The sequence below is a fragment of the Crocuta crocuta genome, unplaced genomic scaffold (assembly GCF_008692635.1).
Source record: "Crocuta crocuta isolate KB4526 unplaced genomic scaffold, BGI_CrCroc_1.0 scaffold216, whole genome shotgun sequence".
Lineage (NCBI taxonomy): Eukaryota > Metazoa > Chordata > Mammalia > Carnivora > Hyaenidae > Crocuta > Crocuta crocuta.
Genome location: NW_027531504.1, coordinates 3,383,638 through 3,400,314, shown reverse-complemented (window position 1 = coordinate 3,400,314; position 16,677 = coordinate 3,383,638). Strand labels below are relative to the sequence as shown.

The window sequence follows — 16,677 nt, the reverse complement described above, 5'->3', positions numbered from 1 at the left end:
ATAGACAAAAGAATGGTAACAACTGTGCTCTAATGTCCTTTTCCCAAATCCAAGTTGGTTTGAGTGAAAAGTCTCCATAGGCAGTCTGAATTCACTTTATGTTTTAGACTACTAGTTCCAGAAGAAGGAAAGGAGAATAGATAGTAAGAAGTAGTGATCAGATTAAGGAGTGGGGGAGATAAACAAATATGGAATAAAATATGAATGGGGAAGTGAAGTTTTTAAAGATGAATTACAGTTGAACAGTTGTGGTCTGTTGAGGTAATAACCAGTAGGTAAACTTGTTTTACATAAGAATGCCTAAAACCAAGGTTTCAGAGTAGTGAGGATGACCTTGTAGTTTATTGTGTATTTCAGAGAGTAATGTTTCTCCGATGTTATTTCCAGACTCTAAAATAGAGCTCAAGCTTGAGAAGAGAGAACCACTAAAAGGCAGAGCAAAGACTCCAGTAACACTCAAGCAAAGAAGAGTTGAACATAATCAGGTATCTTTAGTTTTCTGATTGCTGTGTTCAGGTATATATAATCTGACAGCACTAATTTGCTTATGTCCTTGCCTTTGGTTAATAGTTGACACCCAAATTCCAGCACTCAATGACGTGTTCATTCCATTGGTCATTAAATGGGCGTTAGAAATCTAAACTTCATGTTTTTTTGTCAGTAACATAGCCTGTGCTTATGACAAAAGCCAAGTATTTAATAAATGTCTCATTTGTGTTTGATTCTGTGCTAAGTGTGATTCAAAACCTGTCATACTGTCTTTTAAGGGAAATATTTTAAAAGGTTGAAAATGCCTAAGCATAATTCTTTTTTAAAGGAAGGGAAGGATTTTATATTGTATCTTTGTCTACATTTCTAACTTGGCTTCTACTTTTGCTAGTATTCTGTGGCTTTTCCCTCAACTTTGAAGCTAGCCTGTTCCTAAGACCATCCTTTTTTTTCCTTATTTGAGGTGAAAATTACATTTTTCATTTGTGGGTAAGGCAGGGTACAGTTTTTCAAAAGGAAAATGTTGGAAACTAAGGGAGAACTAATAAGCACAGGTATAACTGAACTAACAAATTATTGACTCTAATCTCACATTGATTTTGCTGACCTTTACAAGATATCCCCAGAGTCATTTTCCTTATCCTTAATTTGTCTAGCTGCAAGATTTGTCTAGTTGGTTATTTATCTTTTTCATCTTCCCTTTGGCATTTTAAAGTCACATATCTTCCAAGGAAGTTCTTGATTCCTTAAGTCATGTCTGTCTTGGTTTGATGTACTTGATAAGTTGAACTATTTGTTAGAACTACTTGTTGGAAATAAGCTTGGGGATTGCAGAGATTGTATAGAGCACTCAATGAAAAGGTTTTGTTTGATACAAAACCAAATAGTGGAATAAAGAGATTATTGCTCTTTTACCTAGCGTTACTAGGGAAGAGCAGCAAGGACATGTTGAAGAATAAGGAAATAACAGAGCAAGAGAAATTAGGAAAAATCTGGTGAAGGACAATGAAATAGACAAGCATGGAGATTTTTGGTCCCCAGTATAAAAGCAGGATGGTATAGTGCCATCAGAATGCTTGACTGGTTAGATACAGGTATAAGGCAGGATGGAGGATGGTATTAAATATAGTTTAATTGAATTGTAGAATCTAAACTGAGGGGCAGGATAAATAATAATTTAGAAGATGACAGTGGCCTTATACAGAATTCAAACATCAAGAAAATTGGAGGGAAGAGTTTAATGACCCTATAGTCAGAGAGCTCACTTGTTTTAAGCATTTTACCAGTTTTGCTTCATTGTCCCCTGAACCCTCTAGCTTTTTAAATTCCTTTTGGTTTTATTATTTTGCTTTTTGCTGGAATATATTAAAATGAATCTCTGACATTTCATATATTAAAATGTCAGTATTTTCAGGAAGTATCTCTAAAAGATAGGAGCTGTTTCATATATACATCTGTAACTGTTACTTTCACACCTAATAAAGTTACTAATTTTTTCATACCTGATCTGTTCAAATTTCTCCAGTTTAAGAAATACCTCTTTTATTATTAAATTACTCAAATCAGGATCCAAGTAAGCTACACATAACCGTTTGGTGTTATTTTTGTTTTATTTTGTTTGCATCTCACAATCTTGTAGCTATTACCACTCCCTTCCATTAAGTTCATGAAGAACCAGGTCAGTTCTCTCCAGAATTTCCCATATTCTGGGTTTGGCAGATTGCTACTTCAATTGTCACTTAATTTCTTATTCTATAACCCTGTAGGTCCTGTAGACTGGAAGTTAGACCTGTGGTAGAATTGTGTACTAGACCTTTCTGTGATGATGGAAATGTTTTTTGTATCTCCTGTCCATTAGAGTAGCCATTAGCCACATGTGGCTATTGAATACTTGGAATGTGGCTTGTATGGCTGAGAAACTAAAATTTTAATTTTAATTAACTTAAATTTAAATAGCCACATATGGCTAGTAGTTACCATATTGAACAGCATCCATCTAGAGGATTGGTTTGATTCAGGTTCAGTTTCTTTTACAAGAATACTTAATAAATGGAGTAGCTTCATATTGCATCATTTCAGAAGGCAAATGATGCTAAATTAGTAATAGGTTCAGATGCCAAAAGCACGACCCATCCATTTTAAAGTTCCACATCGCCTTTTCATTTAATGGTTGTGATAGCCATTTATGATTATTGCCTAGAACCACTATTTTATTTGTGGTTGTAAGGTAGTGATTTTTCTTATTCTCTTATTCCTTTACATCTATAACTGGAATTCTTTTATAAAGAACTTTCATGGGGCTACTGGGTGGCTTAGTCGGTTAAGCGTCTGACTGTTGGTTTCAGCTCAGGTCACGATCTAGCCTCTTTGTGGGTTTGAGCCCCATGTCAGGCTCTATACTGGCAGTGCAGAGTCTGCTTGGGATTCTCTTTCTCTGCCCCTTCCCCACTCAGGCTGTCTCTCAAAATAAATAAACTTAAAAAAACCCACAAGCTTTTTTCATGATCTACATAGTTAACCTTGAAATAAAATTCTCGCAAGAGAGCCAGCATACTTTGCCAACTTTCAAATTAAAGTGCCCTACCCACTTTGAGAGGTGATCAATAAAATCTTTTCTAACTAGTATGGTTTTTATATATTTCATTTATGATCAGTTACATTCATTCTTTTTCCGTGTTCAATTGTGTCATCTTTATTTAGTGGGAATTACTGAGTTTGTTCCTGTGTCCTTTTATTGACGCTATTTGTCTTTGATAGTTTCTTGTTTTCTGACACAATAAGATGTCCCAAGCTCATGTATATTTCCTGCGTTTTACCAAATCAGACATTTTTTTTTCCAAAGAACCCTAATATTTTTCATTGAAAACATTTGGAAGCTATCTACAGTGGATGCTAGGCTATACATTTCTGCTGGGTTGTCATTGCTTACAGGCCTTTTTACTAGGTAGAACTAGGTGTACTTACTTCTTAGGAAAGATAAATCATGAATTCATCAAAATTATGAATGCTATATAACTTCTGGGTGTTCTACCAGTATCTCTCTTATGCTGAGTATCTTGGTTCTTAAAATAATGTGAGTTATTTAGTTTCACTATACAGATGTTTCTAAATAATATAGTACTACTCTTGATAATAAGGCTGCTAAAACGGCAGTTTTGGGGTTTTTTGTTTTTGTTCTTTGCAGTTTTGCTTGTAGTTAGGGCATAGAATCAAAATAATGTGCTTAAAGTCACTTGAGTGAATTTTTTTCCTTTCATACATATTTTTCAATTTAGAGTATGTATACAGTTTTACTTAAGCAAAATTAAGAGTGTCAGAAATCTGGCATTTATATGTAGCTGTTTCTGTTAACTTTTGGTTAATATTTTCTTAAGTAAGGGGGTGCCTGGGTGGCTCAGTAGAGTTAGCTTCCAACTCTTGATCTCAACTCTGGTTTTGATCTCAGGGTCATGATTTCAAGCCCCTCATAGGGCTCCATGCTAGGCATAAGCCTACTTAAAAACAAAACAAAACAAAACCCACACACACATTAAGTAAATACATAGATGTATGCATTTATTTTTGCTCTTCTCCTTACGTATAAGGCAGTGAATTTTGCACATTTCTACCTTTCTGCTAATCTGAACACATATCCTGAGATCACTTCATATCAGAATACAGTATAGCCGTCGTCCTCATGGCTCTGTACCACTGCATGTTATTATGTTTTATGGATGTACTGTGATTTATGCAGCCACTTTCCTTTTGGTAGATATTTGGATTATTTTCATTTATGCTGTTTCTATAATACAAAGATGAACTGATGAATACCCTTTTACATGCATCATTTCATATTTCAGCCAGTTTATCTTGGGGAAATGTAGAAGTGAAATTACTAGGTAATTTTGCTACATGTTATGAAATCCCCTACATAAGAGTTGAAACATTTATACTATTTTTATAACTTAGTTTTGTGTGTTTATTTAGAGCTTGTATTTTTACTGATAGATCTATAGTCTCTTTTATTATAGCCCAGCTCCTGCATTCTTTTGTGCCTCAGCTGCCTACTGTCTTCCAAATAACTTTTTGTTTGGAAGGCAATGTGAGAAGGTTTTTTTTCTGTCTCCTGTTTTCCTCCTGATAGATTCAGGAGTTGCTGTAGAACATGTTGCTGAAAGTAGATGATGTTGCAGTTAGTATTTTGGCAACAGTGTATAGCAATCACGTTAACTACTAATTTTACGAAGCAATGGTTTTCTTTCTTTTCAATCAATAATTATCACTATAGTAACAATAGTGGATTCTGGTACAAAAAAAATCCTTAGAATATTTTTTCCTTGTGTGTGAAGAGTTATCCATTAGTTTTCTGTGAGGGTGATTAATTCTGATTAGATGATGATAGTCAAAGAACTAATAAAATTAGTTGACAGTCCTCAACAAAGACTTTAATAAACCTGGACAAAAGGAAGTATAAATGATTTATAGTGAAAAGTGTCTTTCCCACCCCTTCCCAGCTATTCCCATGGGCAACCAATCCGTTTCTTGTGTTTCCTTCCATGGAAGAAAATAAAGAATATTTAAATGGAACTTGAACTTTAATGTCAAGGATGACTAATAGAAATGTAAATGTGTTATTTTTTTTATTAACCATAATAGTTTCGGTAGATGTTGGTAAAATTTTTGATGAAGAGATTATTTTAGTTCATTTTTTTTAATGTCTTTATTTTGAGAGACAAAGACAGTGAGCAGGGTAGGGGCAGAGAGAGAGGGAGACACAGAGTCTGAAGCAGGCTCTAGGCTCTGAGCTGTCAGCACAGAGCCTGACGTGGGGCTTGAACCCACAGACTGTGAGATCATGACCTGAGCTAAAGTCGGACACTTAACCGACTGAGCCACCCAGGCACCCCTATTTCAGTTTAAAATATAACAAGTGGGAAATCCTGGAATTTGGGAGATAATCAGTTTTAAGGAAAGGGGATGTTTTGCCTCACCTTTACCTTCATGGGCATAGATAAAATATCTATCTGGTCTTTATATAAGTTTTATTAGCCCTGGATGTGGGGGGGGAGGGGTGATGGGCATGGAGGAGGGCACTTGTGGGGATGAGCACTGGGTGTTATGTGGAAACTAATTTGACAATAAACTATTTGTTAAAAAAAAAAAGAAAGAAATATAATTTTTAATTCTTTGAAGAGTTTTAAAATAGTTAACATACACTGACAATACCAGATAGACTATCAAACCAGAATATTTTTTAAATATTCTAATTTTATTGGCATTGAGAAATTGACTATTAAACAGGAAGCAGTTTTAAAAGTGGTTTTAAGAAAATACTTGACCTTGAGATGCATCATAAGTCACTTCTATTATGTTAGGCTGGGTGTTCTCCACCCTGGCTACTCATTAGAATCCCCTCAGGAACTAGAATCCCCTCAGGAACTGTAAAAATTAACTACAGCCAAGCCCTCTATAAGAGATTCTGAGTTAATTGGACTAAGGTGGAGTTGGGGGCATTTGATTTCTCTTAGAAGTTCCCCACTTGATACTGTGCTGCCAGGATTGAGAACCTCATATTAAAACTATTGTTCCCTCCTATTCAAATAACCAGGAATTTAACTATTAATCAGCATTTATCATATTTGTGTGTAATTTGTTTCTACATTTGTCTTTTGACTAACCTTACGTTTGCATTCAGCACATATTTCCTGATAGCAGGAAAAGGAACCTAGAGTTTCCAATTGTGAGTCAAGAGAAACTCTTCTAATGTTAATCCCAAATACAGATAAATAAAAAGTTAGATAGGAGACTATGTTTGTACCTTGTGGCATTTTGGTAGTAATGTTTCCAACTAAATAGGTATGCTTATTGGATGAGCGCTCTTGTCTCAGGATGAGAGTAAAATATATCTGTCTTTAAAATTAATAGGCACTGACTTGGCTCTATAAACCTCAGTTATCTAGATAAAATATTAGCTTGAAATCAGAAGTAAAAATATAAGCATACTTTAGTATAATGCTGATCATTGATAGATATTCTCTGGTTAATTTAAAAGAATCATCTGGTAATAGTGGCTTCAAAGTTGAGTAACTTGTTACTTGGAATGCAGAATCTCAGGCCCTACCCCAAAGCTGCTGAGTCAGAATCTGTATTTTAACAAAAGCTCCAGGTAATGAGTGTGCATATTACAGTTTGAGAAGTACTAGTCTAGTGGTTTTCAAACTATTATGTAAGAACTACTAAATTATTTTTTAAATGAGGAAAAATCAGTTGGTTTTTCGGAGAGAAAGGAATCTGGGACTGGAAGGTACGGTTGGTCCATTACTACTGCTGTCTTTCAGTAGTGAGGAGTGTAGGTTTGGCAGTTGATGTTCTAGGCTTATGTTTATGAAACAGGTGACCCCCAGGTTCTTGCTCAATTTTAACATCTGTTTGTAAGAAAAGTTTGATAACTGGGAACTTTTATGTTCAGATAGTTGTGTGTGGATTATAATTTAAACTGAGCCTTTAAATAATCCTTACTACTTGAAAAGGACAATGTTTAATTTATGCTAACAATTATAAAATTTTATTTTGTTTTAAAAGGAAATGGACTTGTTATAATAAGTGACTTTCTTATAAGTCATGATCAGCTTGCTTTTTTTTAGACAGCCAAAGAGATGCAGTTATGAAACAAGAACCAAATAGCAAACAGCAAGTCACAGAAGGAGTGGTGATAAATTATGTGCTTTTTTTTCTCTCTCACTTGTATTGCGATTTGTGAGCTCCTATAGTTCATTACTTTAGTGTCTTTTACCATACTTTTTTAGCATTTTCCAATGCCTACATATTGGTTTTGCCAGTACATTTAGAAATATGTTGAGGGCATAGTATTGTTTGCAAATGCTGGCATTTGGAGGTTTTTCATGACTTCTCACTGTGCTAGGTAATATGGCCATTATTAAGGTGTTTGATATTAGAATATGACTTTTTAATGTGTCGATGCTTGAATAGAGCTATTCTCAAGCTGGAATAACTGAGACTGAATGGACAAGTGGATCTTCAAAAGGCGGACCTCTGCAGGCATTAACTAGGGAATCCACAAGAGGGTCGAGAAGAACTCCAAGGAAAAGGGTGATGCAAGGCTTATTGCTTAGAATGGGTTTTCAGATTGGTAGGGCTTTAGTGATTATTTTATATTTATTGTTTTTGTTTTGTTTTCAAACTAACAGGTGGAAACTTCAGAGCATTTTCGTATAGATGGTGCAATAATTTCAGAGAGTACTCCCATAGCTGAAACTATAATGGCTTCAAGCAACGAAACCTTAGTAAATATGTTTCATAAACTATACAAGTGGTATTCTTTGTAAATTACCCTTTAATTAGAATTGGGGAGGTGGTAAATTCTGACAAATCTCAAACTTGTGTTTTTAAACATTGTTTTAAACTCATTTTCCCCATATAATTCTGATTTTTAGAATTTTTCAATATAGTCCATTTCTATATATAAATTTGTACAAGATTTCTACCTAAGTATTATAAGGAAACTTTTTTGCTAAGATATTTAAAGATTGTTAAGGCTTCACATATGAAGCACTGAATATGTTCATTTCTAGGTGCTTTTGCCTAAATTTTTATTAAGGGAAAGTATCAAATATTACAGAAATAGAGTATCTTTTTTTCTTTTTACATGTCTTTGTTATGTTTGGATAATTCTGAGTCTGAATAATTTGAATCTTGGCAGGTTGTCAATAGGGTGACTGGAAATTTCAAGCATGCAGCTCCTATTCTGCCAATCACTGAATTCTCAGACATACCCAGAAGAACACCAAAGAAACCATTGACAAGAGCTGAAGTAAATGCATAAAATTTAGATCGATGCTATCATTGATCTTTTAAAAAGGAAATTTTTTTGTATTTGTCTTTTGCAGTGGGAGGGAGCAGAGCTTTCTTAATTGGGTGGGGTGTGTGTATGTATAATATGTGCTTATATTATTTTAAAGACATACTTTTATTAGTGACAATCGAAAGTAACTAATATAGTGTGATATGCTAATACTGTCAGCTTGCTACTATGTGCTTCTTAAGTTCTACCTTTCAAGGGAGTATTCATTTTTGTGCAGCTTCTAATGTGTTCTCTTTGTTATGGATGTGGGTTGAAAATGTTTCTGGGCTATTGGGGAGGCTATACTATCTTTCACTGAAAGGTCAAATAATGGCACTTTAAAGTGACTTTGTATGATGCTTGAATTGATTAACTCCTGTATAATTAAGCTTTAAAGTACTAACTGCATGATGCATTATAATTTTAATTAATTTTCACCAAAGGTGGTTTTGATCTGGGCATAAAGGTAAATAGCAAACAAGCAGGTAATTTTAAAAGTCTTAATGTTTTTTAAGTTAGGAAGAGTGAATTGACTCTATAGTTAATATATATACTAAAATTTGTTAAGGATACATGTTAATTTGATATCTTCTATATTTCATCACTTATTACAAAATTCTTAACAGAAGAACAGTATACTCTTAATATTAATGAAAAGCATGGGAAATCTAGTGGGGGAACTTAATGCTGCCAGATAACTGTACTGGATTTTAGTTTCGGAGTGTTTGGGGCTTTTGTTTTTGTTAACTTGCTTGAATGTGGCAGTCTCCTGCCCCTGTTACCATATTAACATATCTCCACACTGAAGAAATGTGAAGAGAGCTTTGGAAGTGTATGGATACTTGAGCAGTGATGGATTTAGAAAGGGCAGTGATAAAAGCTAGGGCAGAATAGAATGCGTTCTGTTCTCTGAAACTTCTTTTTAACTTATGTTTTAATTGCACATTTACACTGTTAACTTGTGGTTGTTTGTTTCTTATTAGGTGGGAGAAAAAACAGAGGAAAGAAGAATAGAAAGGGATATTCTTAAGGAAATGTTTCCCTTTGAAGCGTCTACACCAACAGGAATTAGGTATTCAGACACATTAAAATGAGTATTAGTGTATTCTACTAGGGTATTTTTATTTACTTATTTATTCCGACCTTTATTGAGGTGCAATTGACGTAAAAGTTATATATATTTAGGATGTACAACATGATTATTTAATATACGTCTACAGGAATTTTAATTTTTTATATTTAATTGAAATATGGCTAGCATATAATAATGGAAATTCTGATTTTTAATTCTTCACAAGGTTACTGTACCCGTGTTCTCAACTGTTCTTTTGAGAACAGTTTAATTCTTCCAAGTTACAAGTTCATATTCTTGAAAGTTGAGTCAGTTTCAGAATTAACTTTGATAAGCTAAAGTATTATAATTTGCCTACTATCTAATTCTTTCTTCTAATTCCTAGTTTTCATATAAAAAGAAACATTGAAGGAAGTAATTGTTTTCCCTGAAAGTTTCCCTTTTCTAGTTGAAAAGGCTGTGTTTATAGAACTCCTGAATTATTTCCTAACTGAAAGAATCACACCAAAGTACCTTATTTTTTCCCCTCTTGACCTCTAAATATATTGGCTCTGAAAGCCTTTAAGAAGACAAGTTTAGTGACTATTTATCAATGTTCTATAGAATGAGCATCCAACATTTTAAATGAAAAATATGTAGAAATTTTAAATAGGCTGACTGACCTCACTGTTTACATGTGTCAGTTTTCTACTATTATCTCAAGGATTGTGTTTGAAATTAGGAAGTTGTAATGAGATTTTATGTTATATATTGGAATCATGACTTTTATCTAAATTTATTTTCTTCTTCCTGCTTTTACTCCTAACAGTGCTAGTTGCCGCAGACCAATCAAAGGGGCTGCCGGCCGGCCATTAGAACTCAGTGATTTCAGGATGGAGGAATCGTTTTCATCTAAATATATTCCTAAATATGTTCCCTTGGCAGATGTCAAGTCAGAAAAGACAAAAAAGGGACGCTCTATTCCCATGTGGATAAAAATTTTGCTGTTTGTAATTGTGGCCATTTTTTTGTTTTTGGTCTATCAAGCTATGGAAACCAACCAAGGAAATCCATTCATTAATTTTCTTTCTAATAACTCCGTAAAATCCAACTGAGTAATTTCTCTTTGGCACACTCAATTTGGTCTCCTTATTTTTTCTAATAACTGTATAAAAAAACATTTGTGTATACTTGATTCAAGAACTAAAAATAATGTGATTTCACCTCAGTAAATGTAGTATTCTATTGAAAAGCAAAGCAGGATGCATAAATGGACTTCATTTAAATGTTTTGGACTTTGGACTAGTAGGAGATCACCTCGTGCCATATAATAATCTTTTTTAGCTCTGGAACTTTTTTGTAGGCTTTATTTTTTTAATGTGGACATCTTATTTCACTTTTGAGAAAAATGTATATTGTTTTTGTGTATTTGGGAAACAAGAAGGGCAAAACATGGTAGTATAATGTGAAGCTACACATTTAGATACTTTGAATTCTTACAGAAAAGATTTTAAGAATTCTCTGCTGTATAAAAACTTTATAGAGATATGTGAAACATGAAATTCAGTAAGAAAAAAGTTACTTGGATTGTACTTTTTGTAATTGCTACAGGTTTGATGTGTTTATGGGGGAACATACAGCAATAATCTCTTCTGTAACTTTTATTAATAGTAATTATTGTAGCCCTATTGTACTCACTTTTTAAAACATTTCTAGTATCATGAGTGTCCTACTTCAGTAAGACCCATTTAAATGCTGTTGACGTTTTAGCAGGGATCTTTAGTGCAACATATAACATGTTTTAGAGAACTGTTAGCTGGCTATACATGTTTTTAGAAACTGTTTAGCTAGCTATAAGGCTGTAATTGGAAACCTGTACTTTTTATTTACAGCAAAACATTCTGTCCAAATATTTTTTAGATAAATAAGCGTGTGTCTGTTTAGAAGTTAGAAACTTTAAACACTGTTCTTAGGTTCCATTTGGGTTCATTACTGCATTGTCTTCTGTTAACCAAAAACAAAATTTGCCAGATTTTTTTTTTGCCCAATATTTTCCAACAGAATTTGATTTAACTGGGAAAAGTACTTATTTTTAAATTACATAGTAAAGTTTTCTTAGATACAAAGTAGTTAAGACATAAATTTGTACACTCTGAATACTAAGTGGGCATTATGATTTTTGTATACTCTTGAAATGGTTAACTTATCTTTGTGGTTGATTTACTTTTTAGCTAAAACTTACCTCATATAAAACTTGGTTAAGTAAAGTACTAGGTAATTGAAATTTTAGTAGAATCAAGTAAAACAAAAATTGAAATTTATTCATTTGAATTTCAACTTTACAGTCATTGACCATAAAGCACACTAAAGATGTAAGTTATTTTAAATATCATCTGGGATAAAAAGATCCTTTTAAGAAAAACAGAAAGCTTAATATGTATATTTAGACCAGCACACAATTTTGATTTGATTAGCTGTGTTCTGCTATTTAGCTTTTAAATATTTTGTAGACATTTTTCACTTACTTTACAATTGATCAGAAACATTTGGTAGGTCTGGACCCACAGGGGAGTGTAGAACTTACTCATAGGTCAGAAATGCTTGCCTCTTTGAGTAAAAGTGTTTCTTTGAGATGAGCCACAGAGTGGGCACATTTTACTCATCTTTTCTACAGTACAGTAATAGCAGTCTACTTTTTCATTGTTTCTAAACTTCGCTTCCCATGTAGTTTTCAATCTTTTCTTTATTATTAGAAATTGTGAGAAACTACATTTAATGATTAAAAATATGGGAAGATAATCAAGCTTCTATGTATGTAAGATCAATTTTTTAATAGGAAAAGTATGGTCCAAAATAGTAAAAAGTAGGACCAGGTAAAATATGTAGTTTGTTTTTTTTTAATGTGTACTTGGCCTTTTGTCTGTGTCTGTTTTATTCCACTAGAATAAATGTGTCCTTGATGTAAATGCAAAGCATTTCTTCCTGATTAAATTGTAGATGTAGACTTTACAATATAATTCAATAATAAAAAAATAATTAACCTCTAGTTTTGTCATTGTAATAAATGCTTTTCAGAAATAGCACAAACTGTAAGATACCTGATAACATTTCTCATGTGATATTTATGGATTGTCGACTTTTAGTTCTCGTTTCAGTTTACTCCTTTATGTTTTGCTTCTAATCATTTCATAATCAGCTCCTCATTTGTTCACTAGTAAGCAGTGTATAGCCATTAATACTCACAGGATGATAGAGGGAAGGTTCCACAGGCACCTCTCCAACTCTACAATATAGTGATATAGTACAATATAATACTTGACTTATCTCTGACACTCATTGTTAGTCTTGCTTTGAGATTAAGCAAAGATGTTGCCAAGGTGCATTTATTATGGAGCTATGTGCATAAGATGAAAGTACATTTCTCTCTCCATCATTCATGTGTGCCCCAAAGGTGATTTTATTTAAATTACTGATTTTTAAAATAATATATATATATATATCATTAATGAGCACATAACGTCAAAGGCTTAACCATGCTTATTGCATGAGTACCGTGTGCTACATGCTGCTTTATGCACTTGATAGGCATTGACTTAATCCTTGTGATAATCCTGTGAAGCAGGTATTTTCTTACTCTCATTACAAATGAAGAAATTAATGCTCAGAGGAGTTAAGAAATTTTGCTGAAGTTTGCCCAGCTGGGATGTGATTACATAGGATACTGGTCTGTACATAAAATACAGCAGAGGGGACATGAAAGACTAACACTCGACATAAATGCTGTATACCAGTTCTCTTGTTCAGCCTTGCTCCTACAGTTTTGGTGCCTCTAAGTTGCAAACCTCATTAGGGGTTCTTTAAAGTTCACTTATAGTTTTAATCTTTCTCTGTAGCCATTTAAGTTTCATTCCCTTTTACTTCTTTAAAAAATAAATTTGACATAATACATTGTATAAATGTAATGTGTATGTGTTACTTTGATACATTTATATATTGTAATATTGCTATTGTAGTGATTTTTCACATTACATAATTATGGTGCAATATTGTTTATACTAAAGACCAAGCATTCTTCATAAATAATAGACTCACATTCAAAGTCCAAGTTTTGCTGAAAATTATTTTTAGTTTGGCATCATAATCATACCTTAAAATACATTGATCAGTATCATCTTATCCTAGCATGAATTGTATACCAACTTTTAATTGCACTTTTTCTCCTTAAATTTAAAACAAGGATCTCAGGGGCGTCTGCCTGGCTCAGTTGGAATTGCGTGTGACTCTTGATCTCAGGGTTGTGAGCTCAAGCTCCATGTTGAGCATGCAAATTACTTAAATAAATAAACTTTTAAAAAAATGTTTAAATAAAAGACTTCAAAATAACTCTTGTGATTAAATTTCCTTACATAGATTATTTTCTGATTTATATTTATTTGCACACCCTATGTTTTTAAGTTTCATAAGGGGGTTTTTTAGTGGCTTTTTTTTTTTTTTTTTAAGTTTTATGTTATTTTGAGAGAGAGAGAAAGCATGGATTGGGGACGGGGAGGGACAGAGAGAGAATCCCAAGCAGGGTTCCACACTAATAGTGTGGGCTCAGTCACTACCATGAGAACATGACCTGAGCCAAAGTCCAACACTTAACCAAGACTAAGCCACCCAGACGCCCTTTCTGGTTTTTTGTGTTTTTTGTTTTTTTTCCCCCCAGCTTATTTATTTGTTTTGGAAAGGGAGAGAGAGAATCCCAAACAGGCTCTGCACCATTAGTGTGGAGCCATTGTGGGGCACAGACTCATGAACTGGGAGATCATGACCTGAGCCGAAGCCAGACTCTTAACCTAAGCCTGAACCACCCAAGTGCCCACATTTTCTTTCTCTTTTTAAAAAAATTATTTAATTATTTATTGTGTATTTATTGTTTTTGAGAAAGCACGAGCACAAGTAGGGGAGGAGCAGAGAGAGGGGGAGACAACAGAATCTGAAGCAGGGTCCAGGCTCTGAGCTGTTAGCACAGAGTCTGATGTGGGGCTCAAACCCATAAACCCCAAGATCATGACCTGAGCCGAAGTGGGATACTTAACCGACTAAGCCACCCGGGTGCCCCAATATTTAATTTTGAGGGGGCTAGGGAGAGGGACAGAGAGAGAGGGAGACACTCTAAAGGAGGCTCCAGGCTCTGAGCTGTCAGCACAGAGCCCTATGTGTGGCTCAAACCCACAAACCATAAGATCATGACTTGAGCCAAAGTGGGATGCTTAACCGACTGAACCACCCGGGTGCCCACATTTTCTATTTTTAAATTTAATTCCAGTATAGTTAATGTATACTGTTACTAGTTTCAGGTGTACAATAACAGTTTTATGCATTCTCTGGTCATCAAGATAAGTTTACTCTTAGGAAATGCCTGGATGGCTGAGTTAAGCATCCAACTCTTGAGTTTAGCTCAGGTCATGATCTCGTGGTTCGTGGGGTTCATGATCTCACAGAGTCCCATATCAGGCTCTGTGCTGACAGTGTGAAACCCACTTGGGATTCTTTCTCCCCTTTCCCTTCTTGCTCTCTCATAAATAATAAAAAATAAACGTTTAAAAGATCAGTATACTCTTAATTCCCTTCACCTATTTCACCGATTGCCTACCCACCTCCCCTCTGGGAACCATTTGTTTTTTCTTTATGGTTAAGAGTCTGTTTTTTGGTTTGTTTTTCACTTGCTCATTTCTTTTCCTAAATTCCACATGTGAATGAAATCATATGGTACTTGTCTTTGACTTTCACTTAGCATTTCTTTACATTCACTTCTCACATTTTTGACTTTCACATAGCATTATACTCTAGATTCTTCCATGTTGTTGCAAATGATGAGATTTCATTCTTTTCCATAATTGACTAATATTCCATTGTGTATATGTATACCCACCACATCTTTATCCATTCATGTATCAGTGGACACTTGGGCTGCTTCCATAATTTGACTATTGTAAGTAATGTTGTGGGGTGCCTGGGTGGCTCAGTTGGTTAAGTGTCCAACTCTTGATTTCAGCTCAGGTCGTGATCTCATAGTCGTGATTGGGTCCTACACCGGGCTCTGCTGAGCAGAGCATGGAGCCTGCTTAAGATTCTCTCCCTCTGCCCTTTAAGTTTGTCTTATTTATTTTGAGAGAGAGCACTAGCAGGGGAGGGGCAGAGAGAGAGAGAATCCCAATCAGGCTCTCCACTGTCCGTGCAGCCCCACCTGGGGCTCAAACTCATGAACCCACCAATGGTGAGATGATGATCTAAGTTGAAATCAAGAGCTGGACAACTCAACCAACTGAGCCACTCAGGCACCCCCTTGAGTTTTTGATTTAGCCATTCCGACAGGTGTGAAGTGAGATCTCATTGTGGTTTTGGATGTATTCCCATGATGAGTAATGTTGAGCATCTTTGAATGTGTCTGTTGTCTTTGAAGAGATGTCTGTTCATGTCTTTTGCCCATTTTTAATTAAATTATTTGGGAGTTTTTTCGTAATGAGTTGTGTAAGTTCATGTATTTTGGATGCTAAACCTTTATCAGTTAATGTCATTTGCAAATATCTTCTACTCAGTAGCTTGTCTTAGTTTTGTTGATTGTTTTGTTGTGCAGAAGCTTTTTATTTTTATGTAGTCCCAATAGTTTATTTTTGCTTTTGTTTCCCTTGCCTCAGGAGACATCTAGAAAAATGCTGCTGTAGCTGATGTAAGAGAAATTACTGCTTGTGCTCTCTTCTAGGAGTTGTGTGGCTTCAGGTTTCACAGTTAGGACTTTTTTGTGTTTTTTTACATACAGTGTGAGAAAGTGGTCCAGTTTTATTCTTTTGCATGTGGCTATCCGGTTTTCCCAGCACTATTTATTTTTTTTCCTCTGTTGGATGGTTGGTCTTGAGCCTGCAGGGAGCAAGCTGACCCCAGACTTCTCCAAATTCATGTTTCTTTTCCTCCAATTCTTACGTGTCTAAAGACAGGGAACTACAGACACGCCTTTGTGGGAGGGTCCCAGCACTATTTGTTGAAGAGACTTTTTCCCATTGCATATTCTTGCCTTTTTTGTTGAAGATTTTCTATTTCTTAATCTATTTTCCATTTTCATACTGTTGTTTGAAATATATTGTCTTTGACATATCACTTCTCTCCCTTTTTCCATCATTTTAAACATTTTCAAATTCCCTTCAGTAATAGGGTCTCAGCAGGAAGGGGCTATGTGATGTCTTTCACCTTGAATTAGCAGTCCTTTAGTGCTTTTCAGAGTTTATATATCATCCTTCCCCCCAAAGATTTGGGG

General features: G+C 34.6%; 1 non-coding gene across 1 annotated transcript; it reads right to left on the bottom strand.

The window, feature by feature from the left end:
* Positions 1 to 16,258: 16,258 nt before the first annotated feature.
* Positions 16,259 to 16,389, bottom strand: LOC144238493 (small nucleolar RNA SNORA38). The gene has a single exon (XR_013337144.1). It is a non-coding gene; the product is annotated as a small nucleolar RNA SNORA38 (small nucleolar RNA).
* Between the last annotated feature and the right edge of the window lie 288 nt (positions 16,390 to 16,677).